We start from the raw sequence: 18056 nt of genomic DNA, 5'->3' as shown, positions 1-18056 counted from the left end.
ATGAAAAAAGAAAGACTTCACATTAAAAGTTCACAGTCTCCAGGAGGACACTGACCACTCCCTTGTATTAATCAGTTTTTACCAGTTACATTTTCTATTACCCTCTTAATTTTTACTTCTTAGGCAATTATAATTACCCCCATTTTAATCCCTTTGAAACTTTTAAAAATATTTTTATTATTATTATTTTTCAAAACTCTGCTTCAAATCCATTTTGTATTATTCATTATACAATGTCTTCAAATCTTTATTTCTCCCTTCTTTAAAATTCTTTATCTCTCTCTCTTTTTTGTCTTTTCTAAGATGTATAGCTACATAGGCATTAGGTAGATTAAACTCCTTTAATACCACAGTAGATAACTGATACTCCAAAATCCACAGTGCCAGAGAGGAAGGAGTAAGACAAAGGAGAAGAGAAACAATTCCCAATTAAAGAACAGAAGAAATCCCCTGAAAGTACGATCAGTGAAATAGACATTGATAGCCAAATAATTCAAGATTTCAAAAATGGAGTGATCTAAGTACTGATGGAAATAAAAGAGATAGTGTTTAGAGATACAAAATATGTCAAAAATTAAATGGAAGCTATAAAGAAGAGACGAGTAGAACAGGTAAAACCGTTGACTGAGATGAAGAATGATTTAAAGTGTAGCAAATCTGACTAGATAATGCAGAAAAATGAATTAGTGACTGAGAAGACAGGACAATAGATAGCACCCAATCAGAAGGCCTACAAGAGAAACAATGAGAAACAAATGAAAAAAGCCTAAGGGACCTATGGAATAATACAAAGCATGCCAATCTTGGCATGATAGAAGTCCCAGAAGGGGAACAATGATTAAAGGGAATTGCAAAAGTTTTTGTAGAAATCATGACTGAGAACTTCCAAAACTTAAAGTAGGAATCAGATATTCAAGTACAGGAAGCTCACTGTGTGCCAAACAGGAAGAAAACAAATACACCCACACCAAGACATATAATTAAGATGGCCAGAATCAAGGATAAAAAATGATCCTAAAGACAGCAAGAGAATAATAAAGTGTGAGTTACAAGGGAATCCCCATAAGCCTTACAGCTGATTTCTCTGCAAAATACTACAGCCCAGAAGGGAGTGAAAAGATATATTCAAAGTCCTGAATGAGAAAAATTATATACTGTAGGATACATTGACGAGTAAAGTTGTTCTTTTTGGTAGAAGTAGAAATAAAGGATTTCACAGACAAGAAAAAGCTTCAAGAGTAATCAACACTAGACCCATGCTAAAAGAATTATTGAAAGGTCTTCTCTAAAAAGAAAAGCTGCAAGATGCTACAGAAATGTGAAACTCACAGCTAGAAAGGTGATAATTCATGAATTACAAATAAAATAAACACAAAATTTTAAAAGAAGACATACAAATCATTCAGAGTGGAGATGGAGGCAAGAAAATAGAGAATTTCTTTTTTTTTGGTCTTTCATTTTAAAATTTTTTGTTTTCGGTAGGATGGGTTTGAGATCATCTAACTATCCGTTTAATAAAAGCACTTATAGTAAAGGTCTAATGGACTTATATATAAGGGTAACAAGAAGACAAAAACTTATCACAGAGTCATTAAAACTAAATAAAATTCATGATAATACAAAGGAAAATGACCGAACCAAAAAAGGAAGATGAAACGAACAAAGAGGAAACACCAAATCAACTGCAAAAATAAGGTAAATTTGGCAATAAACACAAGCCTATCATCAATTATTGTAAATGTTAATGGACGAAATGCTCCAGTCGAAAGTCATAGAGTGGCAGGCTGGATAATAAAGCAAGAACATTCAATATGCTGAATACAAGAGTCCCACTTCAGAGAGGACACATATAGATTGATAGTGAAAGGATGGAAAAGGGTATTCCATACAATTGGAAAAACCAAAAAACAGTTGTTGCATTACTGATTTCAGACAAAATAGTCTTTAAAACAAAGGTCATAAAGAAAATAAAGAAGGACATTTTAAAATGATTTAAGGAGTGATACAATATGAGGATAGCACACTCGTTAATACATATGCATCAAATACAGGAGCACCTAAGTACATAAAATAATAACTAACAGATATAAAGGGGGAGTCCCAATTGAAGATTTCAACATTGCATTAACATCAACGGACAGACCATTGAGACAGGGAATAAATTAGTCAACAATAAAATTAAATAATACAAAAGAAATTTTACACTTGGTGGATATTTTCAGAACATTGCAACCCCCCCAAAATAGGATATACATTCTTTTCAAGTGCACGTGGAATATTTTCCAGGATTCATGATGTACTTTGGCACAAAAGAAAATCAGCAATTTTAAGAAGATAGAAATTACCTAAAGCATCTTTACTGACCACAATGCCATGAAGCTAGAAATCAACAATAGAGAAACACAGGAGAACCAAAGAAATCATGGGGATTAAATAATATGTTATTCAAAAACTTATGGGGCAATGAAGAAATAAAAGCTGAAATGAAAAAGTACCTTGAGATGAAAGAAAATGAAAGAAAAACCACACAAAATTTATGGGACACAACAAAAGCAGTGCTGAGAGGGGAGTTTATAGCGATACAGGCATTCCTCAAAAAAGAAGAACAAACAAAAATAAACAATTTAACCCACCAGCAGAATGAAGTAGAAAAACAAGACCAAATAAACCAAAAGGCAGCGGAAGGAAGAAACCATCAATATTGGGGAGGAAATAAAAAAAAAAGAGATTAAAAAGACCATAGGAAAAAAGTCAACCAAACCGAAAGCTGCTATGTCCAAAAAGTAAGTTAATTCGACAATCCTCTGGCCAAACTCAAAAAGAAGAAAAGAGAGAGAGCACAAATTAGCAAAATAAGAAAGGAGAATGGAGAAATTACAACAAAAAAACCCATAAAAACAGAATATCATACGAGAATATTATGAACACTATATGGAACCAAATTTTATAAGCTAGAAAAGATGGACAAGTTTCTGGACATACTGTCCACCAACAATGAATCAACATGAAACTGACCCTTTGAACAAACAGCACTAGAAATGAAATCAATATAGCAATATAAAACCTCCATACAAATAACAGTCCAGGACTGGATGGATAAGCTGAGGAATTCTACCAAACAATCATAGAAGAACTCATACTAGTCCTTCTCAAACTCTTCCAGAAGATTGAAAACAAAGGAACTCTCCCAAAGAAATTTTATGCAACCACAACCACCCTGAAACCACAACCAGGCAAAGACACTACCAAAAAAGAGGATTATTGGCCACAATCACTGATGAAAACAGACACCATAATCCTCACCAAAATAGTAGCAAATAGAATGCAACAACACAGAAAAAAAGATTATATATCATGACCAAGTGGGGATTATGCCAGGGACACAGTGGTGGTTCAACTTATGCAAATCAATCAATGTAATACAGCACATCAACAAGAGAAAGGACCAAAACCACATGATCATCTCAATAGATGCATGGAAAGCATTTGATAAAATTCAACACCCACGTATGATAAAAACTTTCACCAAAGTGTTCATAGAGGGAATATATCTCACCATCATGAAAGCTATAGATAACAAACCTACAGCCAGCATAGTACTCAAAGGTGAGAAAGTCAAATTCTTCCTGCTAAAATCAGGGACAGGAAAAGGATGCACACCATCATGACTCCTACTCAAGATAGTCTTGGAAGTCCTAGCCACAGCAATCAAATAAGAGAGAGAAGTAAAAGGGATGCAAATTGGAAAGAAGAGATAAAAGTCAAACTATAGCCAGATAATAAGTTACTATTTATAGAAAACCCTTCAAGATTCAGAATGAATTTACTACAGCTGATTAAAGAAGTCAGCAAGGTAGCAGGTTACAAGATTAACATATAAATATCAGGTGGCATTTCTTAACGCTAATGATTCAGATAATACTATAGATCTACAGTCAACATGACAGCACTGTATTGGTAGATAAACATACATATAGGCCAATGGCACAGTATAGAGTGCCTAGAAATGAACCCAAAAACGTTTGGTCAATCAATCTTAGACAAAGGAGGCAAGAAATTACAATAGAAAAGGGATAGACACTTCAGCGACTGGTGTTTGGAAAACTGGAAAGCAGCATGAAATTCAATGAAGCTAGAACACTCCCAATGAAGCTAGAACACCATACACAAAAATAAACTCAGAATGGATCAAAGACTTAAACATAAGACAAGATACACTAAACCACCAAGAGGAAAATATAGGTAAAACATTATCTGACATAAGTCTCGAAAATTTTCTCGTAGAAGAAATAAAAGCAAGAAAAAACAAATGAGACCTAATGAAACCTAAAAGCTTCTGAACAGTAAAGAAACCGGAAGTAAAACAAAAAGACAGACAACGGAATGGGAAAAAATAATTGCAAATGAAACCAACAAAGACTTGATCTCCAGAGTATATAAGCAGCTCATCCAACTGAATAAGAAAAAATAAACAACCCAATTCAAAATTGGGCAGAAGACATAAACAAGCAATTCTCCAAGTAGGACATACAAATGATCAAAAGGCACATCAGAAAATGCTCAATAACACTTATTATCAGAGAAATGCAAATCAAAACTGCAATGAGGTATCACCTCACACCAGTCAGAATGGCCATCATTTAAACATCCACAAATAACAAATGCTGGAGAGGCTGCGGAATAAAGGGAACCATCATTCAGTGCTGGTGGCAATGCAGTTTGTTGCAGCCCCTTTGGAAAACAGGATAGAGATTCCTCAAAAGCCAAGGAATAGACTTAGCATATAACCCAAGAATCCTGCTCCTGGGCATAAATCCAGGTGGAACCCTACCTCAGGATGACACCTGCACATCAATGTTCATAGCCAGCACTATTTACAATAGCCAAGACATGGAAACAGCCTAAATGTCCATTGACAGTTGACTAGATAAAGAAGAGATGGTATATTTATACTATGGAATAGTAGTCAGACTTATAAACTGACAACATAAGGCCATTTTCAGCAACATGGATGCTCCTGAAGAAAATCAGTCTAAGTGAAGTAAGCCAGAAAGAGAAAGAAAAATACCATATGAGAAGGCTCATGTGTGGAATCTAAAAACAATTTCAAACCAAACAAAAAATGCAGAAATACAAAACAGAAATAGACTCGCAGGCAGAGAATACAAAGTTTTGGTTGCCAAGTCAGTGGGGTGTGGAAATAGATATGCTGGGATGTTAAAATTGTAAAATAGATAAACAGGATTGTACTGTATAGCACAGGGAAATATATAAAACTTCTTAAGGCTGCTCACGGGGAAAAATGGGACAGCAAATGTTCATTGTAATTAAAAAATTGTGTTCTAAAATGGAATTTGGAGACAACTATTTAAAATGATTAAAAATTAAAAAAAAGTTAAAAAAAATGACCCTAAATATTACAGGTGTAAATATAAATTAGAGAGAGAAACAACTATGCCAAAGAGCAGTAAAATCATAGATTTTGTTTTTGGTTTCTTCTTAAGATATGCAGAATCAAAAGACTTCTAGCCAGGTGCATCATGAAGAAAAGAGACATGCTTCAAAGAAAAAAAGTCAAAAATAAATGTGGAGAAATAACAATTGTTCCCTCAGATATACAAAAAAGCGATCATTTTGTCAACTATTACATGCCAATAAACTGGACAACTCAGAAGAAATAGACATATGTGTAGAAAGAGACAGAGATAAGGAGAAACAAATAATTTGAACAAATTCATTAATAGAACAAAGAAAGAATCTGCATTAAAAAATCGTTAAGTAGAAGTGCAGATTTAAACATCTCCAGTGGAAAATATACAAAGCAGGACTTATACTCTTCTAAACATTCAAAAATAGTGAAGATGTAGGACACTCACAAATTAATTCTGTGAAGCATTCATCACCCTGATAGCAGAGCCAACAAACAAAGTACAGGCAAAGAGAATTTCAAGCCAATATCTTTGATTGATATAGATTCAAAAATTCTTAAAAATATTATTAGCAAACTAAATCCAGCAATACATAAAATGAATTATACATCATGATAAACTTTACTTCATTGCAGGGTCATAAGAGAGGTGGAACATACATGAAATCAATCAGTTTGATACATCACATTAACAAAAGAAAAAGGGAAAATGACGTGGTCATCACAATAAATTGATAAAAAACATTTCACAAACTTCATCTTTTATTCATTAAAATAGCAGCAACAACACCAACAACAACAACAACAAAAAAATCAGAAAATACAACAACAGAAAACTCTTACCAAAGTAGGATTCAGGAAGTATATCTCAACATAAATAAAGTAATTAATAACAGACACACAGACAACATAATATGCAAAAGTGAATAACTGAAAAGTAAATTAAGGAATAAGAAAGGAATGCCCACTCCCACCATTTCTATTAAACACAGTATGGGAAGAAACTAGCAACAGCAATTGGAGAAGACAAAATTTATTCAAGTTGGATTGAATGAAGTGAAACTGTTATCAATTTAGATGACATGATAATCTATATAGAGAACCCTAAAGATTCTCCACACCAAAACAACTAAAACTAATAGAGACATTTAGCAAAGTAGCATGATTCATGATTAATATACCAAAACAGTCACATTTCTTTACACTAACAATGAAATACTCCATAATTTTAAAAATCCATATGAAATTAGATCAAAAAATGAAAAATCTATGAAAAAACCAAGATAATAAAATCTATAGGACACTGATAAATAAATTTGAAGATGATGCAAAGAAATGGAAAGAAATCTCAAGGTCTTAGTTTAGAGGAATTAATATTTTTAAAATATACATACTACAAAAGATGTCCACAGATATAAAGTGATTCAGATCGATATACATGATATTTTGCACAGAAATTAAAACAATCTTAAGATTTTTATGGAACTGCAAAAGTACCAGAACTGCAAAAGAAACAATGAGGAAAAAGAACAAAGTTGGGGTCATAACACATATCCCCCCCAGATTTCAGACTATATTACAAAAACAGTAATCAAAACAGCACAATAATGGAAAAAGAACAAATATCTATATCACTGGAACAGAACACAACTAAACTATGACAAAGGAAACAAAAATATACAATGCCTAAAAGACACTCTTCAGCAAGTGATGTTGAGAAAGCTAGACAGCTACATGTAAATAAATGAAATTAGAACACTCCCTCACACTGTACAAAAATAAACTTAAAATGTTTTAAATATCTGAATCTAATACATGACACAATAAAACCCCTGGAATCTAACATAGGCAAAACAAGACATAAATTGTAGCGAAATTTTCTTATGTCAATCACCCAAGCTGAAAAGTATAAAAGCAAAATAAACAAATAGGTCCTAATTAAACTTAAAACCTTCTACACAGCAAAATAAACAATATGAAAGGATGAAATTCCAAATGAGAGAAAACATTAGGAAACAATGCAATCAACAAAAGTCTGATTTCTAAAATACACAAATCGTTCATACAACTCCATTTCAAAAATCTACATACAACTCAGCCAGAAAATGAGCAGAACACAATTTTCTAAAGAAGGCACACAGATGAAAATCAGAGACATAAAAACATGCTCACAAAGCTAATCATTATACAAATGCAAGACAAAAATAAAATAATGTTTTACCTCACACTAGTGAGAAGGGCCATCATCAAAATGTCTACAAATAATAAAGACTGGGGAAGTTGTGGAGAAAAAGGGACTCTCCAACGCTGTTGGTGGGAATGAATATTGGTGCAACAACTTTGGAAATAGTATGGAAGTTTCTTTAAATAATTAAAATAAACCTATCATATGACCCAGCAATTCCACTCCTGGGGATATAAAACATAAACCCTGAAAACAAAGAATCCTAGGGTAAAACATAAGAAGTACACTCTGACATTGGACTTAAATTGATTCTACATATGTCTCCTCTGGCAAGGGAAGCAGAAGCAAAACTAACAAAATATGATTGTATCATTCTAAACAGATATACACTTCAGAAGAAATGATTAATAAAATGAAAAGTCAACCAACACATTGGGAGAATATATTTGAATATGATATTTTCCAATTAAGTGTCAATATCCAAATATATGGCAAACTCTTACCCCAAAACAACAACAAGAAAGACCAAACAATCCAATTAAAAAAATGTCCGTAGGAACTGAATAGATAGATCTGAATCAATTAACTGTAGAAAACATACAGTTGGCTAAATGACACATGAAAATATGTTCAGAGTTATAAATTATTAGGAAAGTCATAACCCAAAAATGAAACAAGACCTCACAATTGTCAGAAGGTTGTCATCAAAAAAAAAATTAATATATGTTGGTGAGATTGAGGAGAAAAAGATCACTGTGGACAATGTTGATAGGAATGCAAAGTATTGTTTCCATTGCATATATACATAAAATTTATTCATCCATTTTTCTATCAAGGGATATTGAGTTTGTAGGCTCCTGTCTGAAGCCTCTAGAGAATAAGCCCATGGGCTGAACTGATAATCAAGTTGTGAGGAATGTCACATATCCAGGCTGGATAAGAAATGGCCTGATCATTGCATCCAGTATGGATGGCTGGAGAACCTATGCTGGGTAAGATCCCCAGAGGAGGACAACCTAAGACAGGCACAGCCGGCTGGATAAGAGATGGCCTACTTAATGAAGATCCGTGGTGAACTTTAAAACAATCCTTGATCATTTAACATCCTGTGCCTACTGCAGGAGTATGGTGACATATATAGCTTAAGATTATTAACATTCTTAAAATTTAGATGATATGTGAGGCATTGTGTATGTCCTATATAAACCCTTTTTCTAAAAATCATTAAAAAGAAAACTGCTCTGCTTCTCTCCACACAGTGTTTGTGTGTATAATATATCGTGCCCCTGACAGGGTTAATTTAATTTGTTGGGAGTATCTCAAAAGGATGTTGCATTAAATACTATGCTCTTTTTGCACCTATTGAAATGATTATGTGAGTTTAATTTCTCATTCTATTAGTGTGGCATGTCACATTTATTGATCTGAATATTTTGAAGTATCCTTAAACCCAGGAATAAATCCCTTTACTCATGTATGTGTATGATACATTAAATGTGTTGTTGAATTCATTTTGCTTGTGTTTTGCTGAGAATTTTGGCACATATGCTCATCAGGGATAATATTCCATATTTTGCATCTAATGTCCTTTCTAGCATTGTTATGCAAATAAAGCTGGCATCATAAAACACGTATGGAATCTTTCACCCCTTCAAATTCTTGGAAGATTTTTGGAAGAATTGGTGAAAAATTGTCTTCAAATGTATGACAGAATACACAGGCAAAGTAATCTTGTAAATTTTTTCTGGTTTGGGAGGTTTGAATTACTGATTTACTCATACACAATTTTGCCCTATTTAACTTTCTAATTACTTCTTCATTCAGTATTGGAAGAGATATGTTTCTGGGAATTTGTCTTTTGTTCTAGGTCATTCAAATTGCTGGCTAGTGTTAATTTCTTATGATGCTATGCATCTCTACAACATCAGTGGTAATATCTTCTCTATTGTTTCTGAATTTATTTGAGTTTTTATTTTCTTATCCAACCTAAACGTTTGTCTACTTTATGTTTAAAAGAAAAAGACTTTCGTATGTTTTTTATCTTTTCAATTGTTTCTCTTGTTATTTGCCTTACTCTCATTGATTCAATTTTCTTCTTTATTCTTTCAGTTTTCTCCTAGATTCTTGATGTATAAAGTTAAGTATTGTGAATCTTTGTATTTCTTTTATTATTAAATATTATTTATTTATTTATTTATTTACATATTTATTCATTTATTTATCATTGAAATATCCCATTTACAATGTTTCAATCTGTTATGTATAGCATAGTGTCCCCATACATGCATATATTTCTGTGCCTATAAAACTCTACTTCACAATATTTAACATGCTGCTCTGTGTCATACAAAAAAATTTTGAAAACTTCTATTTTTATATATAGTGGATAACATTTATAAATATACAGCTCCCAAATATATCCTCTCGCAGCCCCTTTCCATAGTTTTCATAAAATTGTTTAGTAGATCTGCGAGTGTATTTCAGTTTTGTAGATGAAATCATAGTGTTCTTATCCAAATATTATTTTAAGCTTCTTCATATGTAATGTCATGTATTATATTTCTTTCTTTTTCTGGCTTACTTCAATTAGAATGACACTTTTTGGAGAAATCTATTTTGCTACAGTTGTAATTGTTTTATCATTTTTTATTGCAGAATATTATTCCATTGTGTAAATATGGCATAACTTCTGTATACTGTCATCTTTTGTTGGACAATTAGGTTGCTTCCATGTTGTGGCAGCTGTATAAAGCACTGCTAAAGACATTGGGGTGCAGGTGTCTTCTTGAAATAGGGTTCCCTTTGATATATACCCAGAAGTGGAATTGCTGGATCATATGTTAAATTTATTTTTATCCATTAGAGGAAAATCCATCCTGGTTTCCAAAATGACTGCACCAAACTACATTCCTACCAGCAGTACAGGATGGTTTCCTTTCTCCACAGCTTCCCAGCATTTATTGTTTGTGGAATTTTGTATGATGACCATTGTGACTACTGGGAAGTGATACATCATTATAGTTTTGAATTGCCCTTCTCTGATAATGATAGCGAGCAATTTTTTTTCATATATCTGTGTGGCATTTGAATGTCTCTATTGGAGAATTGCTTGTTTACGGCTTCTGCACAATTTCAGATTGGGTTTCTTGTTTTTTTTATTATTATTAGGTTGTATGAAGTCTTTATATTTTGGAAATTTAGCCTTTGTCAGTTACATCACTTCTAAATATTTTGTTTAAACCTGCAGGTTGTCATTTTGCTATGTTTACGGTTCCCTTTGCTGTGCAAAAGCTTATAAGTTTTATTAGGTCCCATTTATTAATTTTGCTCTTACATCCCTTCCCTGGGTAGTTTATTCTAGGAGATCATTGCTGAGATTTATCTCAGAGTGTTTTGCCTATGTTTTATTCTAGGAGATTTACTGTGTCTTGCTTATATTTAAGTCTTTTAGCTATTTTGAGTTTATTCTTGTGTATGGATTGAAGGAGTGTTCTAACTCCATTGCTCTGCATGCTGCTATCCAGTTTTGCCACCAGTTGGTGAAGAGATGGTCTTTTCTCTGTCATATTCTTGGCTACGCTGTCAAAAATAAATTGAACATAGGCCTGTAGATTTATTCCAAGGCTCTCTATTTTCTTCCATTGGTCCATATGCCTTTTTCTGTACCAATATCATGTCATTTTCATTACTGTAGCTCTGCAATAGGGTTTGGAGACCTGATGGGGTATTCCTCCAGCGTCTTTCTTTTACTTCAATATTTCTTTGGAAACTATGGATTTTTTATGATTCTATGTAAATCTTAGTATCAATTGTTTCAGTCCTAAAAAGAAATGTTTTGCATAATTTGATAGGAAATCAAATTTTCTTGCCTGATCATTGTGGCTAGGACTTCCAAACGATATTGTATGAAATTGTGAGAATGGGCAACCTTGTCTTGTCTCAGGTTTTTGTGAGAAGGGTTTCAGTTTTTCACCATTGAGTATTTTGCTGGCTATATATTTGTCATAAATAGCTATTATTATGTTGAGATTTGGTCCCTCTGTACCCACTGTGATAAGAACATTTTTTGAAGATAGGTTTTAAATGTTATCAAATGTTTTTTCTGCATCTACTTAGATTATCATGTGGTTTTGTGTCCTCTCTTTATTTGATAAGGTGTATCACAATTGATTGATTAATTTGCATACGTTACACCATCCTTGTGTTCTTGGGATGAACCTAACTTGATAATGCTGTATGATCTTTTTTTAACTGCTGTTGGATTCTGTTTGTTAATAATTTCTTAAGGACTTTTACATCTATGTTTATCAATGATATTGGCCTACAATTTTCTTTTTAGGTAGTGTCTTTGTCTCGTTTTGTTATCAGGTTGATGTTGGCCTTATGGTGTGAGTTTTGGAGTACTCTCTCCTTATCAATCTTTTGGAAGTGTTTGAGGAGGACTAGTATGGATTTTCCTTTGTATGTTTGGTCAAATTCCCCAGTGAAGCTATTTGGGTCTGAATTTTTCTTTGCAGATATTTTTTATTTTATTGATAATTCTCTTCCATTTCTGGTGATCTGTCTGTTCAAATGGTCAATTTCTTCTTGATGCAATAATGGTGGGATGAATGTTTCCAGAAACTTCTCCATTTCTTCTAGGTTATCCAGTTTGTTTCCATGCAGTTGCTCATGGTATTCTCTTATGATATTTTGCAAATTTGATGTACTCTTTGTAGTTTCCCCATTTTCATTTCTTATGCTACATGTGTTCTCTATCTTTTCTTATTGGTGAGCCTGTCCTGAGTTTTGTCAGTATTGTTGACTATTTCAAAAAACAGTTTGATTGATTTTTTCTATTTTTTAATCTTTATTTCAATTCTTTCTCCCTTGATCTTTATTTTCCCACTTTCTGCTGACTTTTGGTATTGTTTGCTCTTCTCTTCATGATTAGTTAACATAGAATGCTAGATTGGTTATTTGAAATTTCTCTTCGACATTTAGGTGGACCTTGTCACTATGAACTTCCCACTTAAGCCTGCTTTAACTGTATTCCATAGACTTTGTTTAGTGTTGTGTCATATTTCTCAAGATATTTTTTATTTCTTCTTTTAATTCATCACCTCCCCCACTTGTTATAGAACCATGTTTTTTAATTTATATGCTGTCATTTTTTCTCCCTGTATTTCTGTGATTGATTTGTAGTTTCTTGGTATTATACTCAGAAAAGATGCTTGAAATAATTTTTATCTTCTTAAATTTGTTGAGGCTTCTTCTGTACCTCAGTACATAAACTTTCCTAGAAAATGTTCCATGTGCACTGGAAAATAATGTATATTCTGTTTTGGAGAGAAGTAGTGTTATGGAAATATCAACCAAATACAATTATTTTATCTAACTTTTAGCATCTTTGTTGCCTTAATAATTTTCTGTTTGAAAGACCAGTCTAGTAATGGTAATGGGGATTTTAATTCTCCTACTGTGATTGTGCTCCCATTGATTTCTCCTTTTTATCTATTAATAATTGCTTTATGTATTTAGTTGCTCCTATATTGAGGGCATATATATTAATGAGTATAATATACTCATTTTGTATTGCTCCTTTAATCATTATATCATGTCCTTGTTTATCTTTCTCTATGGCCTTTCTTGTAAAGTCTATTTTGTGTGAAGTCAGTACTGCTAGTCCTGCTTTCTTGTCTTGTGCATTTGCATGGAATATATTTTTTCATCTTCTTACTTTGAATTGATGTGCGTTACTCTTTCTAAATCGGGGCTCTTGTATGCTTCATAATGTAGGGTCTTGTTATATTATCCCATCTGACAATATAAATCTTTTGATTGAAGCACTAATTCCATTAACATTTGAACCAATTATTGATAAACTGGTGTTTATTTCCATTTTGAACTTCATTTTCCAATTAATTTGGTATTTCCTTTATGTTCATTTCTTTATCTATTTGTGGCTTTATAAGTTTTCTTTTATTATCTTGGTTTTTTTCTGGTTTTGTGACCTCATTGTTAGATTTTGACATATGGTTACCCAGTTTTGTATTTATATTGACCCATTACTATATCTGTTTATATTAACTGAAATGAATACAAAGTCAAACGCATAATACAGAGAATAGAAACAAGAATAAAATACTCTGTTTTGTCCTGTTTCATGCTCTGACACTTAAATATTTTGATGTCCTGTTTTACAACATCATGTTTATACTGTTTTAAGTCATTTTAGCTATTACCTTTCTAATTATGCTTTTCTCTTTTCTATAGCATCCTGCTTCTTTATTTTTAGGGCTGATGTTTCATTATTTCTTTTTCTGTTGCTAAATACTTTTAGTATTTGCTTGTGTGGAGATCATTTATCTCTCCTTCTATTCTAATGGGTAGCCTTGCTTGATATATTATCTTAGATAACATTTCTTTCATTCTGGACTTTGAATATGTCTTGCCACTGCCTTCTGCCTGTTGTATTTGTGTGGGAAACGTGTTTAAAAATATAATGTATATAATTATATATATGTAAAGGATACCTTCAAATGAATTTAACAAATAAGATGAAAACCTATACTTTAAAAAATAGAAAACATTGATGAAGGAAATTAAAATTGATCCAAAGAAATGAAAAGAACTCTTATGTTAATGTTATGAAACAATGTTGTTGAAACAACCATACTACCCAAAGGAATCTACATTTAATGTGATTCATGTCAAAATACCCATGAGATTTTTCCATTAATTAGAAGAAATAATTTCAAAATTTATATGTAACCACAAAAATCTTGAGTTGCCAAAATAATCTTGAAAAAGAGTATTAAATATAAAAGTGTAATGTTCTCTAATGTTAAACAGTCCTACAAAGCTTTAGTAACTTAAACAACATGATACTGTCTCAAAAACTGACACCAATCAATAGAAGAGAATAGAGCAAGCAGATATAATCCCTCTCACCTATGATCATTTAACCCATGAAAACGGAAGCAGGAGTATGAAAACAAGAAAAGAGATTCTCCTCAATACGTAGTGCTGGGGAGTTTGAACAGTGAAATATAGATTAGTGTATTTCCTCACATTGTATTCAATCAGTAAGCACAGAATTTCTTTTATTTATTATGTTTACTTATATTTCTTGCACCTGTAATTTACAGATCTATGTTTCGAACATTTATTTCACTTATCAAATGTATTCGTATTTTATTCTTTTTGGTATAAATTTACACAAAATTCTTTTCCTGATTTCTCTTTCTGATAATGTGTTGTTACTATATAAAAATGCAATGGATATTTGTATATTGATTTTGTATTCTGCAAGTTTACTAAGTTTATTGATTATTTCTAACAGTGACTGGAGGAGTGTATGGAGATTTCTATCTATGTATAATTATGTCATCTATAAAAATTTCACTGCTTGCTTACAAGTTGAATGCCTTTTATATTTTTTCTCGACTAGTTGTTCTGGCTAGAACTAAAGTAGTGTAATTTAGGACTTGTGAAATGAGGTACTTTTTCTTATTACTGGACCAGGGAAAAACCTTCCTGTATGTTAACATTGAACTTGAAGATAATCATGGGTTTTTTATATACGGTTTTTATTATGTTTAGTCATATTCTATCTAGAGCGAATATGTTAAGAATTTTTTTTAAGTTAAGACCAGATCTGTGAATAATTTTCCTACATATTTTGAGATTGTTGTTTTTGAATTCTTTGTTATATAATGGTTGGTATCACATTTGTTGATTTGTGTATGTTAAATAAAATTTATGTATCAGGACCAAGCCAACTTAACTATACTTTATAATACTTATAGTATGCCATGAATTCAGCTTGCTAATATTTACTTAGAATGGAATACACACATACTGAAGGAAAAATTACATTGTAGCTTGAGTGAACATTTATTTATTTAAAAAATTTATCTCCCATTTGAATTTGACTTATGTTTAATGGAATTTATGTCAAAATAAAGAATACAACTTTTGGTAGAGCTGGATTTACTACAGTTTAGTGATACAGAATCTAGCTATTATTAACAATTAATGTACAAAACACTTGCCTTAAAATGCCGCATTATACAAACAATGCCAATTGTTTCATGTCTGGGAAACATATTGCTTCCTAAAATGCATTACCTGATCTTTTCCTCCCCAACCCACATATACTGTTATTTCTTTGTTTTTGATTGCTTGTTTGCCCCTCAAAGGAGTCACTGTTTATTGAACCCAGGATCTTGTTTATACGTGTATTTATCAACATCATTTTGGAACACTTAACAGAAGCCCCAAGAGTATGGATTATAAAGATGACAAGAAAATTTATTCCTTCTAGGGACTGAAAAACCTCTGAATGAAATAATGGCAAAAGTAAACTTTTGTAAGTATACAATATGATTTTCTGTTAGTAATTTTAAAGAAGAATACTAAATTACATTTGTTTTACTTATAGCACTGAAATATAATTTAAAACAACAATTACCCACTTTGAGATTTCTTACATTTGATTCATTATTTTAATCTAGTTTTATTTCATAAATATTTACCATTTATTCATAAACATACCAAATACACTGATAAGTATTTTACCCATATTTTGAATAAAGAGCTACTTATTGTAAAATGAACAGATAAATAACTACTTCCATTTCCAAATCAAATTAAGATTCACCTTAATTACAAATTATAATGAAATAGGTATAAATTTTCAGTACAGGTTTTACAAAAATTTCACTTAAATTTCCATAACTTTAAAATTATTTTATACATTTTGTGCATTATTTATTCTCTGTTCACCAATCTGGTATAAATTTGTGTACAAAAGGATGGAGATTGGTTTTATTTCATAGACCACAAAATTAAATTATTTAAAAAGAGTTTTGGGGGATAATATTTGCAGATCACACTATATAAATAAGTATCCTATATGTTTCATTTTAACTGTATGAATGAGAAGTAAACACTGACCGAATGTTACACTTGAGTTGCAAGGAGGCCAGTCGTTTTGTGATGTCACATCTACTGAAGTTGAGAAACATTGTGAAGTCCTAGCAGTTTATATGTGCAGGCCTGCCAGAGCAGCATTTGCAGCTGCAGTGCCCAAAATCTTGCAGATTAGAAAATTAGCTGTAGAAAAAGTTATTTGTGATGGAACATATTTCTTCAGAAATTCAAGATGTGTCTTGTAAAGATGGACCAACTGGTTCAGGAAACTCTGGTAGATAGCTATTGTGTGATCAAACATTCTCTGGGGACTTGTCTTGATGTCTATGATTGAAGTAAACGCTTTTCAGAATTTGTCTGAAGAATCCTTGATAAAAACACCATGTTGCATACATTGTATCTCTGAAGCAGATGAAGATAATGATTTTCGTTCTCTGACATTTCCAAGAAAACTCTGGAAAATGGCTGGGAGTGACTAAATTTAAATCCATCTGGTGGGATGATAATGGAACTTCCATAGTGATTGATGAAGATGTCTTTAAGAAGGAAGTTTTGGGAAGAAAGGCCTCTTTCAGAATATTTGAAACTGGAAGTATGAAAAGTTAACTTAGACAGCTTAACATTTATGGGTTTAGTAAAGTGTGGCAGAGTTTTCAAAGATCTGTTTGTCTAGCTGTCTTTCTGGCAGAAGAAAAAGAAGTCTCTGTTTTAAGCAAGAAATTCAGTGATTGTAGTTATGACTTGGTAAAGTATATATAAAATTTTATTTTGTACATCAAACTATGGTAATATAAATGTAAAGCAAGATTTTGAAAATTGTATACAACTGCAAAAGCTAAAACTTTATTTTTTCTAAATATGAGGACAGTGCCTTAAGTAATGAAGATTATGAGAAATTTTCCTAGCAACTATGAATCTTAAGAGAAATCTAAATAAAGGTATTAAAGCTGCTTTTAAAAAGTGGATTTCACCATTACTGCAAATGCTAACTATTTAAAGTTGATGACTATACTATTTCAATGTGTATATTCCAAATAAGGAATTTGAAAAAATAGTCAGCAATGTACATATTTTGATGATATTTTCTTTGCATAGTAACCTTGAAATCTGAGGTTTTATAGGTTAGGCTTATTGTAGTCTTTTATTTTGGTTTGAAATATTACTAAAATCTTTCTCCTTTGATTTTAGCTTCAGTTCTGCCATAATCCAAATCTTAAACGAGGCTGTCCCCAGGTTGTAGTGAGAATAAAAAGAAGAGTTGGGATTAAAAATGCATCTCTGGTGTCTTCATTGGCTTAAGATTTCAAAAAGAAGCACTATAAAGCAGGGGGTAATGTGCATAATCACAATTTTGATTTTCTGGCTGACACTAGTGGAGAAAGTGCATTTTTACTTTCAGCAAATTTAAACATGCCACTAATAAGAAAGCCCTCTACTAGCCACATAAATGATGATACAACTACCCCGATCAGAGGTGGTTTTTCTCCTCCATCATCAATGTCAGTTAGACCAACAGAACAAATTGCA

At 32.1% G+C, this 18056-nt stretch overlaps 1 pseudogene; it reads left to right on the top strand.

Moving 5' to 3' along the window:
• The window catches only part of LOC140692714 (heat shock transcription factor, Y-linked-like), a 139406-nt pseudogene extending 121613 nt beyond the window's left edge, over positions 1 to 17793 (top strand).
• The last annotated feature ends 263 nt before the right edge of the window (positions 17794 to 18056 follow it).

This window comes from Vicugna pacos, unplaced genomic scaffold (genome assembly GCF_048564905.1).
Source record: "Vicugna pacos unplaced genomic scaffold, VicPac4 scaffold_16, whole genome shotgun sequence".
NCBI classification, from domain to species: Eukaryota; Metazoa; Chordata; class Mammalia; order Artiodactyla; family Camelidae; genus Vicugna; species Vicugna pacos.
Note: the sequence above shows the minus strand (reverse complement) of the source record. Positions and strands in the feature narration are given on the sequence as shown.